The 7500-nt window shown below is 38.8% G+C and overlaps 1 protein-coding gene across 2 annotated transcripts in view; it reads right to left on the minus strand.

Moving 5' to 3' along the window:
* LOC123507922 (adenosine 3'-phospho 5'-phosphosulfate transporter 1-like) overlaps window positions 1-7500 on the minus strand; it is a 54239-nt gene that overhangs the window by 45984 nt on the left and 755 nt on the right. The window lies entirely within an intron of this gene.

Raw genomic sequence — 7500 nt, forward strand, 5'->3', positions numbered from 1 at the left:
GAATGAACATAAAAACGCGTCCTGGTACTGAAGGGGTTAAGATGGATTAGGTTAAGTTGAGTTAATCAGTTTAAGTTAGATTAACTAATGTTTAAGTTTTGGTGAAGTTACGTTAGGTTCATTATGTTAAGATAGATTAGGTTAAGTTTAGGTTAAGTTAGGTTAGGTTGGGTTTAAGTACGGTTTACTGAAGCTAAGTTAAGTTAGGTTAGGTTGATGTGAAGTTTGATTACGTAAGTTTGTAGTAAAGGTGACGAGGTTAGGTTAGGTTAGGTTAGGATGATTAGGTGAATTTTGATTACGTTAGTTTGTAGTAAAGGTGACGAGGTAAGATTAGGTCATTTGTTGCATGTCTCTTCCTTAAAGCTAGGCTAAGCGTATACCAAAGTAAGCTACGTTAGGTTAGGCCATGGGTAGGTTAGATTACTTTAGGCCAGGTACACGAGAAAGGAATGAGCAAAGTGGGAAAAAATAAGGAAGAAAATGAAATTAAGAAAGCGAAGGAGTAAAAGTAAAAAAAATAAAGGAAAGGAAAGAAGACGGAGAAGGAATAAAGAAAAAATCTGAATAAAGGAAAGAAATAGATAAGATTAATGAATAAAATGAGAGGTAAGGATGGGAAAAGGGTGTGTTGTGGTATAGAACAGAGAAATAAGTGTAGGATGAAAGAAAATAGAAAGAAAATGAGAAGGAGAAATGTGGGAGGAAAGTAAGAATATGTAAGAATTGAAGTAAGTGAATGAGAAAGAGACATGTAGAAGGGAGATCATAATAAGTAAGGATTGAAGGAATTGAAGGATAAACATGATAGAAGGATAACTTTGTAAATACAGAAGGAAAGGCTGATGAAAGGAGAGAGAGAGAGAGAGAGAGAGAGAGAGAGAGAGAGAGAGAGAGAGAGAGAGAGAGAGAAGGAAACAGTAGGATAAGAAAAGAGAATAAAATATGGTTAGAGAAAAAGAAAGGATGAAAGAAATAAGAACAAAAATAAAGAAAATGCTAAGATATAGGCCATAGAATAAAGAAAATAGGAATAGGACAAAACTAAATTGATTTAAAGGCAAGGGGAAGGATAGGATGACGATGAAGGAAGGAAAGATAAAATAGAACAGGAGAGAAGAAGATTACTAATGAATGAGAGAGAGAGAGAAATAGAGAAACAAAGAACACGAGAGTGGAAATAGAAAAGAGAATAAGAGCAACAAAGGGAGAAGGAAAGAAAGTACACTGGAATAAACGAAAGAGAAATAAGAAAAGAAAAGAAAAGAAAATAGAAAAAATAAAAAAATAAGAGAAAGAGAAAGATAAGTAAAAAAACAAAATAAAAGCAACAAAGAGAGGAGAGAAAATACGAAAGGAAAAAATGAAAGGAAAGATAAGAAAAGAAAAATAAACGAGTAAGAAACTATAAAACAAAAAAAGAAAATAAAAGAAATAGACAAAACAAAAAAGATAGAAACATACAGACACCAAATCAATCAATCAGACAAACAGACAGACAGACAGACAGACTGACACAAGGAAGACGAGAAGGAAAAAAATAAAATGATAAAGATACAGTCGAGATTGAAGAATACGTGAAGGAGGGAGCAGCAGGATGTAAGGGAAGGAGAGGGAAGGAGAGAGAAGGAGAGAGAAGGAGGGAAGGAGGGAGAGAGGAAGGATGGGAGAGAGGTGAGGGTTGGGAGAAGGATCTAAAGGAAGGGAGAGTGAGGGAGAGAGAGAGGGAGAGGGAGGCAGTATGGAAGTAACTCGCTATAAAAGGAGCGAGACTTGCTTCCCTCACAGACGGCTGGGCTGCGCTCCTCTCCCTCTCTCCCACTCCCTCTCTCCCTCCTCTCCCTCCATCACGCACCATGTTACGTCACCTCCCTGCCTTCCTCTCTCTCTCTCCCTCTTCCCTCCCTGCCTGCCTGCCTGCCGTCTCTCTCTCTCTCTCTCTCTCTCTCTCTCTCTCTCATCCATTGGTTTTATCCTTGTTTTCATGTTCTTGTCTGCTCTCTCTCTCTCTCTCTCTCTCTCTCTCTCTCTCTCTCTCTCTCTCTCCGTGAACAAAATCTTACTCATGTTTTATTTTATTCACCTTTGTCTTTATTTTCCTTCTTTTTCTTTTTCTTTTTCTTTTTTTTCTCGAGTTTAATTGTTTAGTGTGTGATTCAGTTTTGTCTCATTTTTCTTTCTCTTTTTCCTTTGTTCTTTTCCTTCCTGTTCGTATGTGTTTTCATTTCTTGTGTGTCCTGCTTCATTATCTCTCTCTCTCTCTCTCTCTCTCTCTCTCTCTCTCTCTCTCTCTCTCTCTCTCTCTCTCTTGTGTCTTTTTGATGTTCTTATTTCTCTTCCCTCTATTTTTTTTACTCTATCTCTTTTTCCTCTTCCTTCCATCTTTCCTTCCTTCTTTCTTTGGTGTGTGTGTGTGTGTGTGTGTGTGTGACCCTCCCTCTCTCCCTTCCTTTATTTCTTTTCTCACATACCCTTCTTTAGTTAGAGAGAGAGAGAGAGAGAGAGAGAGAGAGAGAGAGAGAGAGAGAGAGAGAGAGAGAGAGAGAGAGCAATAAGAACAAAACCAGAGGACAAAAATAAGAATGTAAAAGAGGAAACGAGATCAAAATAACAAAAACACAGAAAAAAAAACATCAAAACAAAAAATTACTGAGAGAGAGAGAGAGAGAGAGAGAGAGAGAGAGAGAGAGAGAGAGAGAGAGAGAGACCCCAGCTTTGCCTCACTCTAGCATCCACAAGTGAGCGTGAATCAAAGTTTTTCGTTAAATTCCGCAAAGTTTGGAGGACCTGTGTAAGGTTGGGCCGCGGGTATACCTAAGCTGAGGGAAGAGTAACAGTAGTGTGCTGGCAAGGAGTGTGAGATGAGCCAGCGTGCCAAGTGTGTCTGTAAGCTTTGGTGTGTGTGTGTGTGTGTGTGTGTGTGACTGGCGGGCCGTCACGTATCTCTTTTTAAGTTCAACTGTGTCACTCACTCAAGGGGATTTCCTAATAAGGATCTCTCTCTCTCTCTCTCTCTCTCTCTCTCTCTCTCTCTCTCTAACTCTGAATCATGTTTTCTCTATCATTTAGACAAGGAGGTGGTGTGTGTGTGTGTGTGTGTGTGTGTGTGTGTGTGTGTGTACGCAGCTACTTCCCTCAAGGTCAAAGATCCTCTCCAGCCCCGGAACTCACCTCTGAATAGGTCTCTCTCTCTCTCTCTCTCTCTCTCTCTCTCTCTCTCTCTCTTTCTCTACTGGGTTTCTTATCATAAAGGTCGTATCACTGACAAAGAAAAGCAAGAGGGGCGTGTAACAGGGGTGGAGAGAGAGAGAGAGAGAGAGAGAGAGAGAGAGAGAGAGAGAGTGCGAGCCTTGTATAAAGGTGGAGAAGAATTATAGACAGACAGATAGACAGACAGACAGATAGATAAGCAATTAGATAGATAAATAGATAGACAGATGGAGACAGACAGATAGACAGACACATAGACAGACACATAGACAGATACACAGACAGATACACAGACAAGAAATCAGACAAACGGACAGACAGACTGACAAACAGACAGACAAACAGACAAGCACACAGATGGACACTAAACACAGTCATTACATCAGAACCGACAACATTTTAATAGAGTAAGTTACAGAAGTAGAAGAAAATAAGAGCAATGTAAACAAGAGATGAACAAGTGAATAGATTGATTAAAGAGAACGTGAATAGCGATTAATGATTGAAATGCGTGAAGAGAGAAAATAAGAATAATAATATACAGGCTAATGATACAAGACAGGGTAAAACTGGATAGCGAGTAATGATTGAAATGCGTGAATGTGTTAGTAAATTGAAGAGAGAAAATAAGCTAATGATACGCGTGTTAATGATACGAGACACTTGTAAAATTGATGAAAGGATGAATAAGTAGATAAGCTAGTGAGAAATATACAAGCATGAATAATAATAGGAAAATTAAATCGATGAATAAATGAATGAATAGATAAAAACTCACGAAACAATATGAAGGCAGGATGGGAGATTGTCATTTATTATCGAGCTGAAAAACAAAACAAAAACAAAAAAACAGTAAAGTTATTGTTGTATTATGGGACTTAGATCAACAACAACAACAACAACAACAACAACAACAACAGCAACAACAACAACAACAGCAACAGCAACAACAACAAAAACGATAATAATAAGATCTAATTATCTATCTATTTATCTATCTAAGTACCAGGCCCGACAATTTAATTACCACTTGGTGACGCAAACAAAGCAACACACACACACACACACACACACACACACACCTACTAACTAAAATAAGAACAATAACAAACATAAACAACATTTCACAGCACTAACAACCTCACAGCACGTAACACCCACCACACTATACCTCCACCACACACCGCTCATCCCTGCCACTCCTGCAAACTATAGGTCAGCATTCAGAGACGCTTTGCTCTTCCGCTACGACTGTTTTCCAAGGCCACAGAGATGACTAGCGGGATTTTCAAGAGTGTTTCTCCAGTTAATAATGTAGAAATCTTGTTACTCTGTCTCTAGAACTGTAAGAACGCCTTTAAAGACTCGTGTCAATTCAAATAAAGCCTCTTGAAATAGTGGAGATAAAGCGTGTCAATTCAAATAAAGCCTCTTGAAATAGTGGAGATGAAGTGCAGAAGTGTTTGAGAATACGAGCCTATCTCAACCACTTAAAACACACCAAGGTAATCCACTCACCATTTTTTATTTCTCATTCTGTTGACCTTATTTCTATCTGCCATTCTACAGTGGGACATAATGCTTGTGTACTTTAGGGAGCCTGTACACCAAAGCTCCATGGACTCCCTTAACCCCTTCAGTACCGGAACACATTTTTGTCTTAAGGTTTGTGTACCATTAGACCATTTTATTGACATTACGAAGGTTCTATTGAGGCCAGAAGATTAAGGGCCACAGTCTTCACTATTTTAATCCCCCACATGAGTTTCTGAAGCTGTATAAAATGACCGAATAGTAAGCAGAATGAATATGGAAGCGCATCATGGAACTCAAGGCTTTAAGTGCACAAACATTCTGCCCTACTTCGACCTATCATTGCTGCGTATACTGTCTCATATAACTAGTCATTCTAACACTCCCTGGTGACTCTGCACATAATTTCTGAAAGTCATCCACCACTCTAACTTATTTCTTGTCCTGTAATAACCTTAAGGGCTTCGTTTGTTCCTCGTATACTATTTAAACACCTCCGTTGAATCTCTTAAGGATTTTGTTCGCTTCTCTTATACTATTCAAACATCTCCGTTGAATTTCTTTTACTACATGATTTTCTGATTAATGAAAGACACCTTCATATTCCCTCGTCAGGAATATTTCACATCCCTCGTATCTTGTAAGCTTCATCTACACAGGCCAAATTCCACACGTCACCTTAATAGATTTGAAAAGAGACAACACTAAACTACTCTCAAAGTTTCCAGTGTTTTCTATATAACATTAAACACTATACAGATTTGCTGATCCTGTCCTAACCCCAAATCAGTCCGCTGTCACATATTTTTTCTATTAATTCAGCTCTACCCGTAAGTTTGCTGGTAGTATCTGGTGCTTTGAAGGACTTACAAGGATTGGCTGAATTGCTAGTTCTTACTGTATCATCTTTGCTTACGAAACTGTCACTACACTCCCGCCTCATTAACTAACTGACTGACTGACTAACTGACATTTTCGTATGTATGTAAATCTCTCACTTGAATGACTAACTAACTAACTAACTAACTGAATGACTGACTAACGAACTGACAAACTCGTGAATATGTAAAACTCTCCCTTGAATTACCAATTAACTAGCTAATTAACCGATAAGCTGAGGCTGACTAAGTAACATGCTTGTGAATGACTTAACTAGCTTACTAACTGATAAAATTTAGTGACTGACTAACTAAATGACAAGCTCTTATATATGTAAATCTCCTCCTGATTGACTTAACCCCTTCAAAACTGAGACGCATTTTCACCTTGAGTTTTTGGTGTGGTTAAACTATTATATTTTGCATTAGGAAGAGTCTACGTAGGTTAGGAGATTAACGACCACAGTCTTTACTATTTCAATCCTTACGTAAGTTTCTGAAGCTGTATAAAATCACCAAATAGTAAGCAGAATTAATATGAAAATACGTCCTGGTACTGAAGGGGTAAAGTAGCTAACAGACTATGAATCTCGTGCGTGTGTGTGTGTGTGAGTACATGTGTGTGTGTAAAGAGAGGTTAGCTGCTATTTGGTTAATCAGACAAGTGTGCCTACTCGCTCCACTGGCAATATTCACGACAGGAGTGGCGGCTCGTTCGTTCACTTTGAGAGATGGGTGAAGTTTAGACGAGTTTGAAGACTGGTTATGTTATGGATAGAGATGAAAGGCAGACATAGATGGGGTTGTTGGTATGTATGTAGCGCTTAATCTCTTCAGTATCTTGATATTATGGTACAATTAGACGATTTTATTGACATTAAGAAGTGTCTATGGAAGTCAGAAGATTAATAGCCACAGTCTTCACTGTTTCATTTCCCACATAAGTTTCTGAAGCTCCATAAGATCGCTAAATAGTAAGCAGAATGAATATGGAAACGCGTCCTGGTACTGAAGGGACATGGACTGCCACGTGTACGCCTCATACAGGAAGTGCGACGTGTAAACTTTCTGGCTCCTTGCAGCTTCTCGTGTTTTTAGCGTGTTCTTAACTCTCTCGAACGTAAGATACCAAGGAGACACACAAGGGACACACGAGGAAACACACACACACACACACACACACACACACACACACACACACACAATAAAAGGTAATTCCTGAGTATATAGATGTCATAAAGGTTAATATCTGTCATTACTTTCACTTCTATCTGACTCAATAGCATTCGTCATCGTCATCCGTACTTCTATCTGATTTCCTGCTGGCACTTGTAATCATCACCCACACTTCTACATGACTTCATCTTAGCACTCGTCATCACCACGCATACTTCTACCTAACTTCCTCCTATCACACTAACACTTCCACCTCATCTCCTCCTCAACACCAATTTCTGTACACTTAACACGTTCTTGCTGAGCTTGTTCTGTTCATCTGCGACCATTTTTGTGTGTGTGTGTTCGTTGTCACATATTCCGTTGGTCTGTTGTCTCGAATTTCAACTATTGTCTGACACTGTTATACAAGTTAGGATGAGCTTAACTACCCATTTATGAAAAAAAATAAATATATGATCAAGGACGAGAAAAAGCAGCTTAATTTAAAATACCATAAAAAATGATACCGTGACACTGAAACTTTTAATTCATTCACCTGTATTCACGTGTAATTACTCATATGATGGTTGGACCTTGCCAGATAACCACTTCACCCCTTCAGTACTGGGACGCATTTTTACCATGAGTTTTGGTTACGACCAGACGATTTTATTGACATTAAGAAGGGTCTATGGAGGTCAGATGATTAATGGTCCACATT

This window comes from Portunus trituberculatus, chromosome 23 (genome assembly GCF_017591435.1).
Source record: "Portunus trituberculatus isolate SZX2019 chromosome 23, ASM1759143v1, whole genome shotgun sequence".
Taxonomy (NCBI): Eukaryota; Metazoa; Arthropoda; class Malacostraca; order Decapoda; family Portunidae; genus Portunus; species Portunus trituberculatus.